Source organism: Equus caballus, chromosome 3, assembly GCF_041296265.1.
Source record: "Equus caballus isolate H_3958 breed thoroughbred chromosome 3, TB-T2T, whole genome shotgun sequence".
NCBI classification, from domain to species: Eukaryota; Metazoa; Chordata; class Mammalia; order Perissodactyla; family Equidae; genus Equus; species Equus caballus.
Window position 1 is genome coordinate 113,998,074 of NC_091686.1, and position 24,492 is coordinate 114,022,565.

General features: G+C 40.5%; 1 long non-coding RNA gene across 1 annotated transcript; it reads left to right on the forward strand.

Annotated features, from left to right (window-relative positions):
- Positions 1–431: 431 nt before the first annotated feature.
- Positions 432–19,269, forward strand: LOC138923516 (uncharacterized). The gene is made up of 3 exons (XR_011437202.1): positions 432–568; positions 15,803–15,918; positions 16,026–19,269. It is a non-coding gene; the product is annotated as an uncharacterized lncRNA (long non-coding RNA).
- Positions 19,270–24,492: the final 5,223 nt, after the last annotated feature.

The following is a 24,492-nucleotide window of genomic DNA, read 5'->3' on the forward strand; positions in this document are numbered from 1 at the left end:
CTGCTAAAATAACTGTAAGTCTGTACTAAAAATGTCTTTTAAGACTGAAAACAATTTCTTCCTCTAGCAGGAGGTGAACTGTTGGCTACGTGGAGGGCTCGCTCTTCAGCACACACCTCAGAAGTGCACAAGGGAGCCTCTCAGAAAGAAGAATTGTTGGTCATAGAGAAAAATGGACGAGGGAGTTGCCCAGAGAGAGAGCCAGGGCCATTCCCAGGACCTCCTCCACCCACAAGGCAGAGGGCCTTTACTACAGATGCCTGCCCAGACGTGGTATCCATGGCTGCTCTGTGTCTCCCGTTCTTTCCTTTTCTGGACAGGAATTTTTATGATAGTTACCCTATTGCTGTTACATTATTTATGTTGTGTGTGTGATAGAGAGAGAGAGAGAGAAAGAGAGAGAGAGAACTTGTCCTTTTGGTTCACAGATTGTTTTCCTTTTAGTTCACAGGTCGCTGGATCAAGAGATGGCATATCCAGACAAGAACTTCACATAACCCAGAAGTCCTGGACTTTGATCTGGTTGCAGCGACCAGATGGAATTGGAGGTTGTTTCCTTTGGGGAGGGGTAAGTGTGCTCTGCATTTGGAAAGAAGGAAGGAAATAGGTATTTGGTGATCAGGAGAGTAAACTATGGCAGATACTTTCTGTGTTTACTAACATCTAAATATGTACTGAATATGATGTTTATATATTCCTCACTATTTCCCAGCCTCTTTTGCAGTTCAGTTGACCATGTGACTGACTTCTGGCCAAGGGGATGTGAGCAGGAATAAGATAGGGTTAATTTTGGTCTGAAGCAGTTAGGAACTGGTGTACCTACTCCATGTTCTTTCTCTCTCCCTCATCCATGCAGCAGGAAGCAAAAGACTCAGAGGTGCTGGAGCCCCATAATAGAAGGAACCCCAAACCTGGAGGCACCCCTTAGAGGACTGCTGCCCAGGAGAGCCATATGACCTGCATCAGACATTGCTGAATAATACACGAACCTATAGGGTGTTCCCCCACTGAGTTTTGGGGTTTATTCATCAGTGTCAGCTAGAGTTAATTACTCTAATACAGATAACTACCTTGAAAGATTCTTGCAAGATTGCATGAGATAATATATGTAAAAAAAATACAGAACAGAGCCTGACAGAAAAATAAGTGGTCGACAAATGATAGTTATTTTTATATTAATCATAATTTCCCACTTTCTTCCTCTTGCAAAACTTAGCCAGCTAAATGCCAGTTGTAAATACTTCTATAAATTTAAAGTTTATAAATTGTGTGCAAATGGGCTAAGTAAATTGGAAACCAGGGGAAGATTAGTTACAGAAAGAAATGTTGAAAACAAAATTTATTCCCTGTCTTGAAAAATACATGCATTTATTAAGAAAATTGTCCAGTGGGTTACTGTCAGATTTCACAAGCAATCTTCAAAGTGGGGGATAAAAGAAGTTATAAACTCCAAGTTGCAAGTTAAGTACTCTCCTTAGCATTTAACTAGTATAAACTCCATTACCCAAACATCTGTGTTACTTTGTGTACAGAACAAGGCCATGGTCCTGACATTGACTGTTCTGGGCTGTTCCTCAGTAGAAATGGGGCAAATATCTCATAAATGCTAGTCGAGGGCTGAAAGTTCCTCTCCACTCAGGCCATGTGTTTTTCTTACTGGCTCTGAACTGCTCAAAACAGAGGTACAGTTCATATATTTTGTTTCTATCTCAGGTATTTTGAGTACTTCCCACTAGAACTGTGGCTTCCTTCATTCCACAAACTTTTAAAAGAATCAGACCCTTTTTTGTTCTTCCATTTTAAAGCAATAGCACCAGAACTTACAAACATTTGTTGAGCATTAACTATGTACGAGACGCTGTTTTATGTGCTCTGTAAATATACTAACTCATTTTGTCTTTTCAACAATCCTGTGAAATAGATACTAACATTATCCTCATTTTCTAGATGGGGAACCTAAAGCACAGAGAGGTTAAATGACTAGCTTAAGATCACACAGCCAGTAAACAGCAAAGCTAGTCTGGTTCCAGTACCTGTACTCTTCAATGCTGGTTAAACTCAATCTCCATGACAACTGAAGAGAATATGCTTACATCATATATTTTCCTTAGCATCCATTGCATTTGAGAAGAGTACAGATTACTTCTGAAAGACACTCTAAAATCTTAGAGGCAGCAGGTTGTTATTCTTGGAAGACAAGCACTTTCTTATCTGAATGTAATTATACAGTTTGAACATTTTTCACATATTAAGCTTTGTGTTCGTATAGTTGACTTTATTTCTTCTCCTTTGTGTGCGTGAAGCAGCCAAGTTTCAAATTATATCCTGAAACTGAGGTGGCTTCATCTGGATTTTATAATGAAGCCTTTGCTGAGTTCTATCAAACACGTGGAGACATCGAGGAAGAGGCCAAAGTGGAAATGAACCTGATGGGAAACTTCATCTTCCTTTTGGAAGATATTATTAAGGTTTGGAGATTGGAATCAAAGTAAATGTTCTTTATTGAGACTGGCAGGAAAGAATTTAAGCCCAGCTTCAAGGTGAAGCTGCTCCGAAGGCACTGACTCCTCCAAATTGTCAGATGGAATACAGATGCCTACTGTGTGCTCATCACAGTTGGATATCAGAGACACAGAAGGGGCAGAAGCCATTTCTTTGAGTTTGCAGTCTCCGGCTCACCTTCCATGGATTTTAGTCAGAGTGTGCAAATCTGAAGGCCCCTTTTTATTTTCTTGGTGATACGGGGTAGCAGATCAACTTATTGTAAATGGTCAAAACCAGAAAGAAAACAATTTATCTGTAGATTGCAGGATCATAGATTTGGAAAGAGCCTTAAGAGAGTTCTAATTCACTCTCTCATTCTATTCATGATCCATCTGCATAGTCTTGGTGGAAGGCTACTGCCCTTCTGCTTGATGGCTCCCTGGGATAGGAACCACAGCTTCACAAGGCAGAGAAGAATTCTCTAAGTAACTGAATATTCCTGCTCCCTCTTCCGCACGTAAAAGCCTTTACAATATCCAAGGACAACCCTGAGCCTTCCCCCTCCCCTCAACTTCATCTTCCTTTTTTCAAAGTTCAACAATTGTGGCTCTTTCCACTGCTCTTCATGCAACACGATTTCAATTAGTTTACCACCTTGGTTAGTTGCCTTCCAGTGAACCAATACCTGTATCCAGTTAGTGGCTAAATGACTCCTGAGCACTGTCGTAAGGTTACCAAGAAATCAATGATTTGAGTTACAGTCTCAGCTCTGCTATTGGCCTTGAGAAAGCCTTTTCCCACTCTTGGCCTCTGTATGTATTTATGGCCCATCTATATCACAACATTTAGAGATGTGTCACTCAGCCCTTGACTCCCTTCCTTCTGAAGGATCTTTTTTCGTGTGTTGGTCATTCACCATTTACAATCTACAGAACCAATTCCATGTCTCCCATGGCATTATTCTTGTTTTTCTAATGCCTGCTGGATCTTACTTCCTGGAGATAGTATATTCCCTTCAGAATAAATATCTCTCAAGAAAAACTATTTTCTCTCAAATCCACTCTTCCTAAGTTGCCTAATTTTGTCATTAATACCACAATCGTCTCAGGTTCTTAGGATTTTAAACATATGTCATTGCTTTTACTCTCTCTTCTACTTCCCCCGAACATTCCATCGTCAAATCCTGATTGTCCTGTCTTTGTTATATCTCTAAAATACAGCATCCTGGGGCACTTATATTATTACAATTTATGTATCCCAGTGTCTCCCTGGACTGTTGTCTATGGAATCACATTCTGAAATGTTCTGTGGGAAAGGATATAATGGTAAAGTAAGTTTGGATGATACTAATTATTTATTGGAATCTCTGTCTTAGTCTGCTCGGGCTGCCATAACAAAATGCCATTAGGTGGTGAAACAGTAGACATTTATTTTCTCACAGTTCTGGAGGCTGGAAGTCTGAGATCAGGGTGCCAGTGTGATCAAGTTCTGGTAAGGGCTCTTTTCCTGACTTTTAGATGGCTGCTTGCTCACTGTGTCCTCACATGGCAAGCAGTGAAAAAGTTGTGGTCTCTTTTCCTCTTCTTATAGTGCACTAATCCATCTTGAGGCTCTCACTCGCATGACCTAATTATCTCCCAAAGACCCCAACTCCAAATAACATCACATTAGGGGTTAGGGCTTTAACATATGAATTCTGGGGTGACACAATTCAGTCCATAGCAATCTCCAAGAAAGGTATATCATTTGGTTATTTCTATGTTAAAAACCCCCACAAAGCTTAGTGGCTTGAAACAGCAACCATTTATTATTCCTCATGAATCTGTGGATTGACTGGGCAGTTCCACTGATCTTGGTTGTACTTGACTAGGCAGTTCTCCTGGTCTTGGCAGATACTTACTCATATGTCTTGTAGTCCGCTGGCTGTTGACTGATCTGGGATGTCCTTGACTGTGACAACTGACTCTGCTCCATGTGTCTCATTCTCCAGAAGGATAGTCTGGATACGTCCTCAGGCAATTGTAAGAGTCCAAGAGAAGAAGGGGAAATATGCAAATACTTTTCAAGTTTTTGCTTGCATCATTTGCTATTGACCCATTGGCTAAAGTAAGCTGCATGCTTGAGCCCAGGGTCAGTGTTGAGAGTTTACCAAAAGACATGGATACAAGAAGGTGCAAAAAATCTGTACCATGGGTGCAATCAATCTTCCACGAGGGGTTAAAATATTAAATGTTTTCCAAAGAAATGCTTGATTTAAAGAATGCTTATTTTGAGGCACACATTATAGTACAAATATTGTGCAAAGCACATTCAGGAAGAGGCTGTTCTAAGGTAATGACACTTGTGGGGAGAAGGAGAGCATTTCTTTCCCTCTGCTCACATCTCATCTTCAGCTCACTGAAGAGAAAGAGATAATACTTCTGCTTTTTCTTTCTGTAATCTTTCTTTTCTTGTCTAGTTCCTCTGTAATGCAGAAGGAGTTATAATTTACTTGGTTCAAGACAAATTTACTGGCCACAGTTCACTACTGGGTGGAGACATAGCGTTGAAAGCCTGGGGCTTTTCCAGCTGAGCTCTTTTCTGATTCTGTGGTAGACCATGGAATGACTTGTCTCATCAGGGCTTGGCAAGGACAATTCTCTTGTCTATCTTTTCACTTCCTGTGCCAGGTGAGATGTGTGATTTTCAATTTCCTGTTTCTGTATAGCAACACGGAAGCCATCTCCTCAAGAGGCAGGTGGATCCATCACTCTTTCACTCTATTTTAGACTGTTGGTTCATAGAGTTGATTAAGTAAGTGGCTTTTGGATTTGGGAGTGGGAGATGGGGAGTAGCAAAGCTCACTTTGAATTCAAATCTAGAAACCTTGTGCCTCAGCACTAAACATCAGAAAAGATCAGTTTTTCTTCTCCCTGGCCAGGGCGTGGTATGAATGGGCACTTTCAAAGCTATTAAGCATTACTTTATTCCCCACTTGGCTTCTTATTCTTATGTGCATAGTTCTCTTGGCACAGCAAAGCCCTGCCTACAAGACACTCAATGCTTTCAAGCTGTGGTCATTTATCTCACTCACAGAGTACTTATCACTTTCTGCTTTATGTCATAGTTCTTTATGTGAGTGCCTTTTTTTCATACTAAAGATTAAGTTTCTCAAAGACTGAGATTATGTCCTAAGCTTCTTTGTGACTTTCTATTATCCATGGTGTCTCACATAATATCTTGTGTTTATGTACATACTAAAAAATTGTTAAATGAAACCACATAAGGGTAAAACCATTTGAAAGCTTATGTTGTGAAAATGTGTTCAGAATTATGAAGGAAATATAAGGTATTCGTGCATGCTTTCATACATTTTTAAACAGTCATGAAGTGCTACCAGGTATAATCCTTGGGACAGGATGTTGTCATATTGTGAATTCTAACAGGAAAGACATAGACTATGTGAAATTGACATTATTACATGATGGTAGTTTATTGCCAGAATGAAAGAGGAAAATGGCGAGAAAGTCAGGAAAACATTTTTGCTTGGATTTGGTTTCCGGGATGGACAGAATCCTGGGCTCAACTTTTGGTTTGCCTTTGTGGGTAAACTTGCACCTGATTGTGGAGGGTGATTCTTTAAATTCACCAAAGGTCAAAATAAAATGTTAGAGGATAAATCTTCAAATTTATTTTAGAATTGGCTAGAACTTGAAAAAATATATTTTCATTGATGATAGTGGTTCTTTAAATTTTGCAGTGTGCTTTATGGCATAAACTTCATTTTTCAAACCAAAATACCAGACTGGAAGAAAGCTAATAAATAGTTCAATAATATGAAGAATATAGTACTTATACTTTTTAACATTATCAAAGTTTAAAGTAATTTTAGCATGAATGTGATGGGGTCTGATTGGGTAACTTCTTCTCTTGGTACCTAACTTACAATCACAAGTATAACTTCAAATGTATCGGTGAGAATTGTAGATTTACTGAAGGTTTTGTGAGGAAATGGTGGAAAAGGCTACATGACATGCTCAACAGCAAAACTTAACCCAAATTACAGGGCTGCTGTGGAGTATCTGCTTCTCTCGAATTCATGTGTTGAAACTCTGACCCAGTTGTGATGGTATTTGGAGACGGGGCCTTTAGGATGTAATTAGGTTTAGATGAGGTCAGGAGGGTAGGACCCTGTTGGTGGGATTAGTGCCCTTATAAGAAGAGACACCAGAGAGCTTGCTTCTTCTCCCTCTCTTTCCACCATGTGAGAACACAGAGAGAAGGCAGCCGTGTGCCAGCCGGGAAGAGAGGCTTCCTTGGGGAACTGAGTTGGCCATCATCTTGATCTTGGACTTCTTAGTTTCCAGAACTGTTAGAAATAAGTTCCTGTAGTTAAAGACAGACAGTCCATAGTATTTCATTATGGCAGCCTCAACTGACTAGTACAGGGACACTATTGATAATTATACTAGGACACTAGGTGTAAACCACGACTCTCCTAGGTACACTGAAATATATGGTAACTACCCATTAGTCTTCTCTCTCTGTACATGAGTCCAGATCTCCTCTTTTGTGACCTTAAAAAGTGTCTTAAATGCTCATGTCACCAGGGAAATGAAAATTAAAAACATAATGAGGTAACACTACACATCCCTATTATGGCTAAAATGTCAAAGACTGCCAGTGTCAGGAGTTGACAAGTATGTGGAGCAGCTAGAACTCTTGTACAGTGCTGGTGGGAGATTAAAACATACAGACACTTCAGAGAAGTGGGTGGAATCTTCGTATAAAGTTAGCTATACCCTTAGCATGAAACCAAGCAATTCCATTTCTAGGTTATTTACTCAAGATAAATGAAAGAATATATCTACAAGAAGTTAATACAAAAACGTTCATAGTACCCTAGTTCATGATAGCCAAAAACTAGAAACAAAATATCCATCTGTAAGTGAGTGGATAAACAATTTGAAGTCTATCCATACCATAGAACACTATTTAGCAGTAGAACCGGAAACAGTCCAAAAAGAATGAAGGGCTGATGTATGAAACAACATGGATAAATCGCAAAAACACTATGCTGAGCCAAAGAAACCAGATATGAAAAAGAGTACACTCAGTGATTCCATTTATGAGAAATTCTAGAACAGGAAAATCAATCTATAGTGACAAAGCAGATCAGTGTTTGCATGGACCTGGGTGGGAGTGGGCCTGAAAGCAAAGGGGCTGCAGGTAAGGGATCCAGGGAAATTTGGGGAAGTAATGCAACATTCTATATCTTGACCGTGGTGGTGGTTACAATGGTAGACTGTTGTCACAACTCATTGAATTATACACATAACATGGTTGCATTTTATTGCATGTGAATTTTACCTAAATTTGATTTAAAAAAGAAAAAAATATTGAAGTTAATTTCTGAAATTATCTTGAGAATTCTGACTCTTGCCTTCAGCTTGCGTATCCTCTTCAGAAAACTGAATGCTACAGTAGTAAGGCAAAAAAATTTTGACTATTAATGTTCAAACATGGCTTGTGTTGTCTTCAGTTCATTGCACCATAGATAAATGTCTGATAAATGTTAGAAAGTCTTGAACTGTACTGTGATTTGGTACTTGTTTTGAATTGTTACACATAAGCTGGTCTCATTTTTATATATTTATTTTCATATATTTACTTATCTAGGCACAAGGTTCTAAAGTAATATTTCTTTTGTCTGCTCCAGCCACTCTATCCTTGGGACTATTTTCCTGACCCACCTTTACCTGCTTTTCATTAAGCTTTCCATAGTCCTGGATTTAAATGCCATGTAATAATACAAGTCCAGCTTGGAAGTAACTATATACCAACTTAAGTGAGGATTGGTCATTAAATTATCCCAAATATAAGCTGCCAACACAACTCAAGAGATGGAGACTGGCATCTGGTGGCCAGCTGTTCAGACTCTTCGTAAAAAAACAGACCTCAAAAGCCATGCAGAAGAAACAAAGTGTGCAGGTGGCATCATTTAACTTGATGACATGACTCACTATGCTTTAGAAACTGTGTCCCCAAGAGTTTTCCATTTGAGCTATTAAAATGTCAAAGGAGAAAGTGGCTGATGGTGGGTGCTGAAGGATCTGGTTCAGTGTTTTCAGCAGGACTCAAGTCCTATAGTTGGAAGAGATCCACACCATTACTGAGCTCAGCTGCCCTCCAGGCCTGAGTTGGGACCTCGTAGAAAGTTGTCAACAACAGAGTTCCTCCAGGCCACCTGTTCTTGGCCCACTCTGATGCTACCAGCTTTCCTGGCTTTTGCTCACTGACTTAGATCCAGCTCTTCACCCAGCCCCGTGGACTGAGAACAGAGCCTGGGGCCACCAGGGCTGGGATGATTTCCAAGAATTAGTTTCCAGGTATTTCACACCTTCTTTTGTAAGCTCCTCTTTACACCTCACTCCTGCCTCTAGAGCGATCCTCAAACAGAAGGATCATAGAGTTATTTTACCAGCCAAGGTTTCTCAAAAACTGAGGCTCAGAGCTAGTACATGATATTCCCAATGACAGCTGCTGATGCCAGGTTGAGAACCCGTGTTCTCTAGATCCTGAACTTTCTTTCAAGGTAAGTGTTCTTTACCTTACACGCAGATTCAGCAGTATGCCTACATAACCCCAGGGTGTGGTTTGAATGATTTCAGAGGAAAGGCCCCTGATCCAAAAATAGCTCCTTAAAAATGCTATTTGAGTGCTTTCTATTTGAATTGACTCCCACAAGTTGCAAGTCACTCTGGAAGGATTTTCTGAGCCTCCTAGACCAGGTTAGAACCCCTCACTATCACCCTGAGCTGTTAGCTCCTGGAATGCCCTGTCTGCTAATTGTTAATATCCCACTCCAGTGAAGACAGGGATTATAGTCTGTCTTGTTCACCAATGGACAAGCCTGTCACACACTAGCAAGTCACTCACTAAATACTGAACTGATTAGTCCTTCTATCAGTCGTTTGTGCTTCAGCAAAAATGAGGTTAATAACAGAGTTGCTTTTCTAATAATAAAAAACCTAGCCTCTCTAAATGTATGGGAGTATGATTTGGAGGAAGGAGAGAGGGAGGAAGCATGCTTGACCTTTAAGCAGAAGTTGAGGTTCAAATACCAGAGGGTCTGTGCTCTCGTTGTATAACCTGGCAGAACCCTGAGGCTCTCTGAGTCTCAGCTTCTTGATCCTCAGAAGGGAAGTATCTGTTACCAGACACAAGCTGTTTGAAGAATTAAATGAAATAATGCAAGTGCAATCTAGAATAAGCTGTATTTGTTAACCAAATTGTGACGGTCTCTTGTGCCATACATTTTAAGAACTGACAGTGTGAATCACAACTTTGAACAGTCTAAAAGAGTGCTTCTCAAGCTGTAATGTTGTGCATAGAAATAACTGGTGTGGTAGGCAGAATTCAAAGATGACCTCCCAGCCTCCCAAAGATGTCCCACTCTGTGATAATTGTAAGTTACAATAAGACATAAATATTTGGTCTTCATCCCGGTTACTGGCACAGAGCTTCTAAAACCTTTGGAATTTCCTAAGTGACAGGAATGATAAAAGTGTCTTGATATTCGTAACAAACCCCTTTCAAATACATCTGAGTTTATGTTAATGAGGTGACTTTTGGAAAGCATCTAATGATGGGACCTGGTTGTTAGGGGAACCAATCATGTGATTGGAGGGTTGGAACTCTCAGTCCCACCCCCTGACCTCCCAGGAGAGGAGAGGGACTGAAGGTTGCATCAATCTCCAATGGCCAATGACTTAATCAATCATTCCTGTATAATGAAGCCTCCATAAAACTCGAAAGAATGAGGTTTGGAGAGCTTCCTGGTTGATGAACACAGTGGGTAGCATGCCTGGAAAGGGCATGGGAGCTCTGTGCCCCGTTCTGCATAACTTACCCTATGCATCTCTTTCATCTGGCTGTTCTTGAGTTATAACCTTTCCTAATAAACCAGTAATCTAGTGAAGAAAATATTTCTCTGAGTTCTATGAGCTGCTCTAGCAAATTAATTGAACCCGAGGAGGAGGAGGTCTTAGGGATCTCCGATCTATAGCCAGTTGGTCAGAAGCACAGGTGACAAAGTGGACTTATGATTGGGATCTAAAGGGTGGAGGTGCAGTTTCGTAAGGCTGAGCTTTTAACCTGTGGGATCTGACGCGATCTCCAGGTAGACAGTGTCAGAATTGAGTTAAATTTGTGGGACACCTGGTCAGTGTTTGCTGAGAATTGGAGAATAGCTTGGTGATGTTGGAAAAAAACATGTCACACACCTTAATCCCTGGAACCTGTGAACGTGGTGAGAGATCACTTTGATGATTGTGTTTCATAGTATGGCGCCGTTGACCTTAAGAGAGGGAGATGATCTTGATGGGCCTTGTCTGATCACATGGGCCCTTTAAAGCAGAGCTTCCTCTGGCTGTTTGGTGGCAACACTGAATGTTAGGTTCCAAGGAAGTGAAGGATTCAACATGTTGTTGCTGCTCTGAATTTGGAAGAGGCCATGTGAGAAGCACTGTGAATGCTGGTGGCCTCTAGAGACAGAGAGGACCCCAGCTCACAGCTAGCAAAGAAGCAAGGATCTCAGTCAGACAACCACAAGGAAACGAATTCTGCCGAAATCTGAATGAGCTTGAAGCAAATTCTTCCTCAGGACCCTCAGATAAGAGTGGCCTGGCCAATACCTTGATTTTGGGCTCATAAGAATCTGAGTATGAAATTTGCCTCCAGCTCACCCCTCCCTGACTTCTGAGCTACAGAACTGTGAGCTAATAAATGAGTGTTGTTTTCAGTCACTAAGTTTGTGGTAATTTGTTATGTAGAAATAGAAAACAAATATACCTGAAGCTCTTGATAAAATGACCCTTCAGATTAAGTAAGTCTTGCATGGAGCCTGAGATTCTGCATTTCCAGCAAGCTCTGAAGGTGGTGTCAATGCTGCTGGTCTGGAGATTAAATTGGGAAGCAACACCCTAAAGAACATACGCATTACAGTAAAGTTGGTCAAAATCTTTTTTCTGCCAACATTATGCCATTTACGAAATAAATGAATTCTTACTATTTAGATAGCCATGTGTTTTTTTTTTTCCTGACAGTCTTTTTCCTAGGATCATTGTTGTAGTTTGCCTATTTTACAAATTCAGTTGTCTCTCCAGAGTGTAATGTGCTGAAATGGAGAGAGCAAGGGCTTTGGGCGGCCTTCATGTAGGGTCAACTTCTGCCTCCCTCTTCATTAGTGGTATGGCCATGGATAAATTATCTAATGTCCGGGAACTTCAGTTTCCCCATACTGATGGGCCTCTACAGCCTTTCTCACAGGGGATGATGGTTAATCTTGTGTCTCAACTTGGCGAGGCTATGGTGCCAGTTGTTTGTTCAAATACCAGTCTAGATGCTGCTGGAAAGGGATTTTGTAGATAAGATTAACATCTACTCAGTTGACTTTTAAGTAAGGGAGACTAGCTTTGATAATATAGGTGGCCCTCATCCAATCAGTTGAAGGCCTTCAGAGGAAAAACTAAGGTTTTCTAGAGAAAAAGAAATTTTGCTCCAGATTGTAACGTAGAAATTCCGACAGAATTTCCATGTTGCCAGCCTGCCCTACAGATGTTGGATTTGGCATTCCCTAATCAGGTGAGCCAATTCCTTAAAAAAAAAATTATGCATATATATGTGTATAGAGAAATATATAGAGAAAAAATATATACTTTCATATATATCTACATATATATAAATACACACACATGTATGTATCTCCTTTGGCTCTGATTCTCTGGAGAACACTGATACACAGGGGTTAAGGGGAATCTTGGCACACTGGAGGCATTAATAAATTTTTATTATTATTTTTAATCTGTATCTCTCCATAGTGTTGTAAAATAGAGGGAAAAAATTTGTGACAGGATTCATACATATGGATTCCCATATTTCATCCTTCTTATTTACTTGGTCATATCTATTGGTGATGTGCCTAATGCTTTTTCCTATTCCAAGGGTGGGTGGTGGTGGAGATTCAGCAGGTTTCAATAGTTACAGATGATGGAGATGATTATCATTGACAGAAATAGCCAAATTGGGGATCAAGTTATAATCCTTCTGTGGAGGGAACCTGAAAGCAGTTGCTGGGGGCGATGGGCAGGAAGGAAGCACTTCTCCTGGAATCACACCAGGACCACAATGACCATGGTGCTAGTGTCTCCCCTTTGAAGTTATGTCTCAGATTATCCACATCTGCCTTCCAATGGGCTCATCAACAGCTTTTGCAGACTGAGGAAACCAAGGGTTGGTTGGCACTTCTGAATGTGGAGAGAAGAATCACTTCATGTAAGAGGAAATCGGAAGTGCCCAGATTGAAAAATAGCAGTAATCTTGTGTATTGTTTAGTTTTTACAGCGTAACAAGTGATTTCACTTCCATTATCTTATCTAAATTTTACAAGTAGAGTACTGTTATCTCCGTTTAGATATGAAGGCATGGAGGAGCTAAGACTTCCTGTTTCTCTATGCAAGCTTTCTCAGCAAGCCAAATGCAGAGCCCAATCTGTCTGCTCTTAGGAACAGTCCCTTTTCCTCTACAGTAGCCATCTTGCTATGCTATAGGTGCGTACCAACAGGTTGCAAAAATCACTGGGATCTAGGGTAACAGAAACTCTTCTTAGATCTTTCCTCCTGTGGTGAGTGGAGAAACATAACAATTAGAGAGAAACTCTTGGGGCATGGAGCCCTTCAGTGTTGGAGTCATTTTAAGGTGACTCAGGGCGGGAAGGAGAGGGTGGAGTTGGAACGGAGGATGGGAACTGGAAAATGCATAACAAAGCTAAGTTTATTAGTGCTTAAGAATGAGTTCAGTTATGTTAGGAGGAGGATTACAAATACTTAATGTGGACCAGGCAAGGATTTTCAGAAAGAAAATAATTCTCTTGGTGGTGAGGTACATTTAGTTTCACATAACCTGGAGAACTCAAACTCTAATGCTTTTGGGGGCTAGGAAAATGAAGACAAGTAAGTGAGCTGGCTGTTCACAGGACAGTGGAGAGTCAAGGCTACTCTGGAGAACTGGAGAGTCTGGCCAAACAAGACATATGCAGGCCAAGTTTTTGAGGACACTAGTTTCCTATCCCAATCTCTAGCACCAAATAGTTACAAGCTCCCCAGTCATAAGGTAAGAGCTCATGTCTGCTCTTCCTGGGGATATTGGAAGACAGCCAGCTGGAGCCCAGCTCTTTCCTTTAAGTGGGAAAAGGAGACAAACCTATGACATTGAGTGGATGACCATTGCTGCAGAATTTTGCCCAAGATGAGAAGGAATCCCAGGGGACTGAGGCTTAAGCAGTGAAAGCTCATTACCTCTATGGTTTCAAAGAGTGGAGTGGCTTAACCAGGCCAAGGGTTCAACTCCTGACTCTTTCTCCTACCCCTCCATTCAGCGCCCCAGATTCTGATCTCCAACTTTCTCCAGCTTTGACACAATTTTCTAAACTCTTTTGGATTTAAGCCTTTATTGGTGTCAGTGTCCACTCAGGCCTGGGGAAGGTAGTAGAGGCAGTGTCCTGAATAGGTGTCTGATATTCTCCTTCTGTACTGGCTTGAATAGCATCCCCCCAAAATTCATGTCCAGCCAGAACCTCAGAATGTGACTTTTTTTTTGGAAATAGGCACTTTGCAAATGTAAGGATCTTAAGTCAAGGATCTTGAGATAAGGAGATCAAACTGGATTATCCACGTGGGCCTTAACTCCAATAACAAGTGTTCTTATAAAAGACACACAGAGAAGAGATATATAGAGAACAAGAGGAGGCCATGTGATGATGGAGGCAGAGATTGGAGTGATGTGGCTATGAGCCAAGGGTTACCTGGAGCCACCAGAAGTTTGAAGAGGCAAGGAACAGATTCTCCCCTAGAACCTTAAGAGGGAGCATGGTCCTGCTGACACCTTGGTCTCAGACTTCTGGTCTCCAGAACTGTGAGAGAATAAATGTTTGTTGTTTTAAGTCACCCAGTTATGGCAGCCCTAAAAAGAACACACTCCCTTCGTGGTCCTCACAGCCAGCAGCCCCGAGCTCTGTCTGGATGTCTGGGCAGTAGGAGGCATCACCTGCTGAGAGATAAACCAACTGAAAGAACAGTGAGAAGAATTCCCTCTCAAACTGTCTGTGTTCAAATAGTAACTCCACTGCTTGCTAGCTGTGTGACTTTGGGCAAGCCACTTCATACCACTGGGCTTCAGTTTCCTCATCCTCAAAAGGAGGACAATAGGAAGACTGCCTCATAGAATGGGTCAGGAGAGGCCAGGGTATGCCGCTGTAACAAACAACCCCCAGATCTCAGTGGTTTACAACAGCAGAGATTTATATCTCTCTGACACTCCATCTTCACGGTGGCTTGGCTGGGGGCTCTGCTCTGCCTTGTGAAAAGCTCATTGTTATAATTACCTAACTTGTTTTTATAAAGTTAAGAAAAGAAAAAACTGGACCTCTAGTTATCTATGTGACCTTGAGAAACATGCTTGATCTCTCTGAACCTCAGTATCTTTATCACCGAAATCAAGACTGTATTGTAGGGTTGAGGCAACAATAAAATGTGTGAGAAACTGCTTCTTGATGGAGCAGTTGGCACCGTGGCAGTGAAAAGAGGGAAAAGAGGGCTCTGAGGGGGTTTGGCCATCAAATGCGTTCAGCCTGGAAGGTGCATGCATCGCTTTTGCTTACAACTCGTTAGTCAGAACCTGTCCCATGACCTTGTGCGACCACAGGGGTTCAGGAAATGCCTGGAAGGTAGACAGCTGAGAATATTGGTGAGCATACTTAGTGGCTAATTCATAGGGCAGTTGGGAGAATAAAATGAGTCAATACCGGTAACACCCTTAGAACAGTGCCTGACACAGGGTAAGTGCTCAGGGGTGTTTGTTAAATAAGCTTTTTCATTCCCGGAGCACACTCCTGTGGGACAGAAGAGTCAGGGGCTTGGCTGGTTGTGTTAAGGAACAGCGAAAAAGGCAATTCTAGCACTGCTTCTCCTGTGCCTGTGGTCCTGCCACAGGGTCATGAGGCTGCCTACCATGGGACCTTCGCCATGTTCTTCCCTTTTCTATGCCCTAAACTCCTCTCCCAGTGCGATGGCAGAGTTAGGGAGCATGGCCTCCGGGGCGCCTCTCAAATGGGAGGCAGTTCAGGGTTCAGGCAGTGGACGAGGTCCTCAGACTCTTGGGGGAGGATATGAGATTTTGAAAGTTTTGTAAAGAAAACAGCAAGAAAAAAACCCAGAAGTCAGAGCTATCCTCAAGCAGAGAGGGATCCCCCATGAATGGCTAACTATTCACATTTGTACAGGTTTGCATTGGAGCCCAAGTCCAGAGAAGGCTGAAGTCTGAATTCCTGTGCAGACCGTGGACCATATCATCACAGGGTGGGCCTCCTGTGTTGCCTGACCTGGCTGGCTCTCCAAGGTGATTTGCCCTTTGGCCTATATTTGCTTTCAGTCAATAATGTCTTTGATTTCAAAAGTATTATTCACTAAATTTGAATACTTGTGTTCTCAATTTTTTTCCCTAAGAATAACTTCCCTCCACTTATCTGAAGTCACGTGGATGTTGATCAAGGACGATGGCTGTGCCTGTAACATGAGAGGAGTGGGCTGCTGATCCGAAAGGGGGAGAAGCTCAAGTTCGTTTTCTCAAAAGAACTGCCAGAAGAAATCCCATTTTCATTAATCAAGGGACAACTACATGGCAGGTACTGTTCTGGGAGCTGGGGACTTGGCAGTGATCATGACAGCCCTTGTACCTTAGTCTTCTCCGCAGTGGCGGAGAGGGAGGTTGGGAGACACCAGCGTGTATGTGGAAGTCCATGAATTCATGTGGCATTCTATTTTCACTATTGCAGAGAGCAGTCTATTAAACTCAAATTTGGCCAGAAACTTGCGATTCTTTGGTAGGTTCATCCTGACATAACTATGATAAATTAGGGACCCCTTTGAACTTTTAAATAAGAAATATTAATCATGTATTTGTCTCTTTACTCATTTGGCAAATACTTACCAACTACCCACCTGGTAGCAGTCTCTGTCCTAGACACTAGACACAAGGATGCACAAAATAAACAAGGTTCTGCTCTCCCAGAATGGATGTTCCAAAGGTCAGAGGCATATCCTAAAGGGGAAGTGAACAAAGACCATATTCCACCAATTCTTAGATGTGTATTTTTAAAGTTGCCATCATAAGAATAGAACTAAAAAATGTAGCACACTTACATATATATGTACACACAATGTATCCTGGTACATGTTTACAACCAGATCCACAAACAAGCAAACAAGACCTTGCTTTGTAGCATTTACTGATTTTCATGGCGTAAATACTCCCCCTGCAGCCAATTCTAAGCTATCAGTGTGATGTCACCGAACATGGAGTGTGGAGTTGGGGACAGGTGCAATAAGTATAACTAAACACCAAGAGCATAGATAATAGTAAAATGCAGCGAAACGACGAAGATGTAATGAGTTTTGCATGTTTATTACCTTTATTTTTAATATAATTTAATTTTAAGTTGATAGAATTTAATTTTAATAATGGTTGTGTTAACAATGGGCTCACAGGAATTTAAAAATGAGATCTCATGAGCCAGTGGGCTGTCGTTAACATGCCACTGACATACATATATATGCATACATTTGCACATATAGATGCATATGGACATACATTTTGGGAATCGTGAGTGTGCACTGATGGAAACCTCTGACTCCAACCTGGGTGCTTGTTCTTGCCTCCCCGGTTCCATGTTTAAATTTCCCTTCTTCCTCAGTTTGAACCCTGGATCCCAACAACATCAATGACACATTACTCATTTGCTCAGTCCTGTTAGATAACCAAAGTAGTTTTAAAATTGCTTCACCCACACCACTGGGAAAAGCAAACCTGCCATGAGGAATTTAGTTGTCCCCAGTCCTCAACGCCACTCAAGACTAAAGGTACACAGTGACATACTGCGTCACGGTTATTGGGATCAGTCCCCATCAGTATGGTTTTCGTATTCATTTTAAACACATTTGGGTTTGCTTATTTTAGTTTGTTTTCTGTTTTAGGTTTTCTTTTTTCTGACCCATTATTGTTGATTTAAGATTATTTTAAAAATATGTAGAATGTGAACTTGCTTCTGAAAGTCAAATCTATGCATTGGAGAAATGTCTCTCACTCCTGCATTCCTTCTACCCTGTTCACCCTCCCCCGACTTGAGTATTTTCTGCTTATCCTTCCTGCATTTCTTTTTTTAAAGATAATCAGATATATGTTTGTTTCTTACTTCCTCTTCTTTTTTATACAAAAAGACAGGCTTTTTACGTGTTGCTTTCATCATTTAACACTATTTTCTGGAATTCTCTCCATATCAATTCTTAGAGCTCCTCCTCATTCTTTTTTTCAGCTGCATAGTACTCCATTATATGTATATATTATATTTTATTCAACCAAGATCCTATATTGGACATTTAAGTAGTTTCTAATATTTTTAATTATAAATAAAGCAATAAGTAATGACATGCATATGTATTTCATACTCTTGGAAGTATATGTTTGGAGTAAATTCCTAAATTTGGGATTGCTGGGTTGATGGATAAATGCTTTATGCTAGGATTGTTTTTTCAGATATTACCAAGTTCCCCTCTCTAGAAGATGTATCATTCTGCATCCCCTCTATCATTGAATGAGGGTACCAGTTCCCCTACAGTCTATCATATTTCCATCCTTGGAGTGAAAAAATAAAAAAAAAGACTGGATTTGACATCTGGGAGCCTTGGATTTAAGTCAAACCTCTGGTTTTTACCACCTGTATCAATTTAGGAACCCCCCTGTGCAAGCCTCAGTTTGCTTATCTAGAAAATGGAGATGGCAGTTGCAGGACCGAGGAGGAGGTGCAGTGTGTCAGACAAAGCTTTTGTACCAGACAAGGAATGTACTAATGTTACTTGCTTATACTGTGATTTTTGTTAGTTTACATTAATCTTGATTAAGATAAGCTTCAAAAACAAGAATTCTGGCAATTCAAGTTTCCACATAAACAGGAGTCTCTTTACTTATGGTTTTACAGAATGTAGATGATAGGGCTGCCAGATAAAATACAAGACACACAGTTAAATTTGAATTTCAGATAACAAATGAATAATCTTTTAGTTTAAGTATGTCTCAAATATTGCACAGGGCCTACTTATACTAAAAATGTATTTTTACTTTTACCTGAAATTCAATGGGGCATTCTATATTTTTATTTGTTAAATCTGGCAACCCTATGATGGGGATGGGAGAATAAAGATTTCTAAGTGAAATGTCATGTACTTGATCCAAGATTGTTAAAAATCAAAATTCAATGTCCATCGATGGATGACTGGATAAACAAAATGTTGTATATACATACAGTGGAATGTTATTCAGCTTTAAAAAGGAGTGAAATTTGGATACAATCTACAACGTGGATGAATCTTGAAGATATCATGCTAAGTGAAAGAAGCTAGACACAAAAGGATAAATATTGTATGATTCCACTTATACGAGGTACTCAGAATAGTCAAATTCATAGAGACAGATAGTAGAATAATGGTTCCCTGGGGCTGGGGGAGGCAGAATGGGGAGTTAGTGTTGAATGGATATGACGTTTCAGTTGGGGATGATGAAAAAGTTCTGGAGATGGATGGTGGTGCAGGTCGCACAGCGTGAATGTACTTAATGCCACCGAACTACAACCTTAGAAATGGTTAAAATAGTAAATTTCATGTGTATTTTACCATAATAAAAAAAGTAAAAATTCAAGGGTGAGTTACTTCCCTTCTCTGGTTCTCAGTTTTCTCATCCACAAAATAGGCCACTAGACCAGTGAGGAAAGATTGAAATAGAGCATCCTGGCCTGCCTCAGAGTCACCCATGGTCTTGTTGAGAAGACAAGCTCCTCCTCAACCTCCTCCCCTGCACCTGGACTTCTAATTCAGAAGGATTCAGATATGGTCAGGCAGCCTACAGTTTATTAAGCTTTTCAGGCACACTCTAAGCAGCAGAAGAGTCTCCATTCACCAGAAGAATCTAGACACTTTAAAGGACTTCAGGAGCTAAAATAATTAACAGATCTCACTGAATTCCTGTGTTCACACAAAGTTTCCTCCTTCTGGAAGAAATATTTTTGGATGTTTTTGAAAAAGTTCAAAGCTGTTGGAATTCAACCCAAACACAAAGTCAAAGGCTTAAATAAAATATGTCTAGGTTGATTTCCTGCCCTGGCATAGATTTTATTAATCCATATTTTTCTTCTTTATCTTTCAACTTTCCTCTTGTATACTTTGCATATTTTCCCCCTGAAGTTTTCAGCTTTAACTTCAAACTTAGTTCTTTGAGAAACTCTGCCACACACAATATTGATCTATGTCTTATTTGTCCCTTTTGTCGGAGAGAGAATGTAATTTCCAACCTAGGTGTTAATCTGTGGATTAAAGAGGATTTCAAATTGTCCTTAGGGAAAAGGTATAGAATATTCATTACTGGAAGAAAGAAAGAACAACAAATTTACAGACTTTTAAAAATGACTTTTCAGTAAAAACCATCCCTTCCTGCACTTTAGAATTCCAAAGTTGTCTCACTGGTTTGTATTAAGACACTTAATAAAAATCACTGCTGTATGGGCTTCCACGGTCCAAAATGGGTAATCAAAGCAAGCTGCCCCATCTTATAAGGCCTTTTTCCCTTGTTTTACAGGATATAGCGTTGTCGGCCCTGCCTGGTCTATAAACAAGTCTCCTCAGGTCAACCTGGGAGTAGAAATTCCAAAAGCACGGCTAATTCTCTCATTCATCACAGCAAAATCATGAAAAACCATTTATTAAGAGCTTAAATGACTCTGGGAAAGGAAGCATGTAATATGATTGTTTATACTAGTCAGTGTATATAAAATAAATTTTTCTCAAGAGTGGTTGGAGAGGGAGCTGGGGAGTGCTTGTAGCGAGTAAGAGTGTCGATTTTGGAGACAGACTGTGTTTAAATTCTAGCTCTGCTTTTACTAATTGTGTGATTTTAATAAACCTACTCAACCTCTTTGTAAGAGATGGATAACAATCCCTACAATTAGCTCTGTAGCTGCTGCCAAGGTGCAAAAGGCAGTTAATAATCCCTACAATAATAATAATAATAACTATTATTTTAACAGCAAGTCCTTACATAGCCCCCACTCTGTGTCAGCTGCTGTTTGAAGCACTTCATATTTAATAATTGAATCTCCTTTACAATCCCGTGAGGGAAGTTCAGCTCTTATTATTATCTTACAAATGAGGAAACCGAGTCACATTATGAGGGTTAAGCAGTGTCACTAGAATGGAAGCTCTCTGAAGGTAAGGACTTTTGTTCCTGCTCCGTTTCCTTCACTGCTGTGGCACTAACCCTTAGAATAGTGCCTGGTACCCAGTGGAAGCTTAATGAACTCATTGAATAAACACATGCTTAAACATCTAGTAGTGCCCAATAATTGGCCGGCCCCATCCACCCCAATGTCTACTGGGCTCTGGTTGTCTGGTATTCATTGAACAATTACTCTATGCCATGCATAGAGCTAAGTGCTTACATTTATTACTTCATTTAATTCTCACCGTAATTTTGTACAAGTGGTAATTATTTCTCCCATTGTGCAGATGTGGTTAGTGGGGCCCATAGAGAGTCTTACTTGCAAGATCACACTCTTAACAAGAGGCACAGCCAGAATTCAAAATCAGGTCTGTCTGACCTGGGAGTTCATGTTCTTAATTACCATGCATATACTCTACAAAGTTTTTGTCTTTGAGGTTTAAAAAAGAAAACAGAACTCAACAGAGACAAACATAGCTAAGCATTTATGGGAGAAGATGTTTAGCTACTTTTCAATTTGATAGCAGCACATTCTCTTCCTTTTCTTTTTGCAGCTCAGCTCTCATTTCAGCAGGTTATGCAAAGCCCTTCAATGACTACACATGGTCCTTGGCATGATGTTCAAAATCCTTAGCGTGATGTTCCAGGCTCGTCATAAAGTAGCCATAACTCATTGGCATGTTGTTGGTGGTCGGTAGATATTTGTTGCATGAATGTACCTATTCACTCAGTGAACTGATTTCTCAGTTTCCCCATACGTAGCCATGGTGAAATTAGGTCTGCCTTGAAAGTATTGCATTCACCTTGCATCCCTCAAGGTGACCAAGACAGGGCCTTGGGGATAGCAGACTTTTATTATCATTTGTTGAAAGAATGACAAATTTCAAAACTCTTAATGTTCAGCTGTGTTCTGATAGTAATCAAGGTGATTCATTCATTCATTTATTTGGTATTTATTGAAACAATATATTTCATATTCTGTACTTCATAGTAGAAATCAAGGGATGAATAAAATACTATGATCATAATCTATTTTCTTAGAGTTATTGTGAGGAAGAATTAGCTAAATAATAAGCTTTAAAAAAAACCCCGCAAAGTTGAACTTAAAAAAACTAGGGGCTGGCCCAGTGGCATAGTGGTTGGGTTTGTTCACTCTGCTTCAGCAGCCTGGGGTTTGCAGGTTCGGATCCTGGGCATGGACCTAGCACTGCTCATCAGGCCACACTGTGGCAGCATCCCACGTAAAATAGAGGAAGCTTGACACACGTGTTAGCTCAGCGACAATCTTCCTCAAGCAAAAAGAGGAGGATTAGTAACAGATGTTAGCTCAGAGCCAATCTTCTTCACAAAAAACACAAAACACAAAACACTTTAAAAAGCCCTAAAAGAGAGACATGCATATACGGTGAGAGATTCCAGCAATTCTGTTGTTTCTTCATGATATTTCTTCCTAACTGTATGGTTAAAGCATTTTCTGGGCAAGAACTCCTTAATTCCCAGAATAGTTCAATCAAGACCATTCAAACAGCATTTCTAGCTTCTGTACTCTACTGATTGTGTTTGCAGTTACATAAAGGAGGGAAATTGCAACCAGATTCAATATTTTGGTGAAAAATCTAGATGTTAAGATATATTTTTCCCTATCTGAGCATCCCACCATCCATCCAAATAACTTTGACAATTCATCTGTCCATCCATCCATTCATTCCAATTCCATCCATCCATCCACCTAATGATTCATTCATCCGTCTCATTCACCCAACCACCCATCCTTCCATCCGCCCCTCCGCCCATCCATCCGTCCATCCATCTTATCTACCCAACTGTCTATCCATCCATTCATCTATCCATTATTTTATAAAGCAGGAGACTAAGAACAGTGCCTGGCCTATAGTGAACTTGCAATAACAATTAGCTATTATTATTATTATTAGTAGTAGTAGTATTCAGTCAACCTTTACTGAGTACTGCTGATTACTGTGCTAAGCCTTGAGGATGCAGAAATTCTCCCAGAGCTGGGGAGGCAGACATGGAAAAACTTATTGATAATAGGTAAGCACAACAGGGAGAAGCATCTGCACTTAATAAAGGGTCTTCAGAAGACCTAAGGCTTTCTACTTCTTTGAGACAATAGACTTATTTGTTTTCCAACAAACCTACCAGAGAAGTAAGGTTTAATAGAAAGAATTCCGTCTTTGGAGCCAGGAAAATCTATCCCCATCCTTTATTCACCTGTGACCTTTGGCCTCAGTTTCTTCCTCTCTGAAATGGAGTTTATCATCATAACTGTGATGGAAATAGACCCTCCCTCATTGGGTTGCTGTCAAGATCAAATGGGACAAAGTATCTAAACACATCCTAGGAAACCATGACAGACATGCTCAATAAAGCCTGCCTCCTTCCTGTGAGTGTATTCATCACACATCAATTGGTTTCCAGACCCTGGTCATACTTGATATGTGAAAGAGTGGAGTCTGTGGCCCCAAATAATCACTTACGGATTCACAAGATTTAGCTGTGACTGATTTTAATTATTTCCAAAGATGAAAGTGTTTTTCCCCCTGCTGAGTCTCAAGCTCTTCTGTTAATGAGCAGAGCTGGCAGAAACAGTGGAACTGTAAAGAAGGTAGCCACAGAAGAATTCTAAGTCAGTTTGGAGGGAAAGCAGGATCATTCCTCAATAGGAATGTTCAGCCACCTAGAGAGACTTTCTTTAAAGAGACAACATTCATGTGATTGTGCAAAAGCCGATGTGATTATTAACAAATCTATCATGTTGAGAAGCTTCGAGGCCTTCTGGGTCCACCTTTGCAACTTCGTAATTGTGCCTATGACCCTGGGTAAGTCTCTTCTTCTCTCCAAGTCTCAGTTTTCCCACACATATCAAGAGCGATTTAGCTTAAAGTCTGTGTTTTTCAAAGTGTGTGAGGTGAACCCCTTAAGATTTCAAAGAGATTCCTCAGAGGTAACTCTGGGGCTGGGGGTAGAGGGATGGGGCAGGTAGGGTTCTGGGGCCCTCATACTCTTCCCTGAAGTGAGGAGCTCTACAGTTATCCCTTTTATAGCATAGGCTTCTGAGAGAATTTCTTTTAAAATTAAGTTTTTCCAGTGAACATGTTTGAAAGCCACCAGATGAGATGATGTTTAAGTGGCTGTCCATCTTTCGACTCAAGGAATTCTGCAACCTGTGTAAACAGATGCTGACTGACTGCAAGAAAGCAGTCAATGTAATTATTTTAGTGTAATTTTTAATTGTGGAGAGCAGGACATCTCAAACTTTAATGTGCATTCGAATCATCTGCAGATCTTATTAAAATGCAGATTCTGAGTCAGTAGGCCCCTTGTCATTTTTCATTTCCTAGTACACTCCCGGGTACGGCTAAGTCTGCTGGCCCATGGACCATACTGAGTAGCAAGAATATAAAGTACACTCAGCTCACGGAGGTGGAGAAACAGTATTTCAGGAATATCTCTTGAAAGGCTTCCAGCAAAAAGGGTTTTCTGATCACCTTCCATTAATCAGAGAAGACCTTTCTGAAGTAATCTTGGTTAATCTAGGCTCCCTGTTTGTACTTCTGAAAAGATTTATTGAGGTGATGTGTTAGTTTTCTATAGCTGCTGTGACAAATTACCACAAACTTAGTGGCTTAA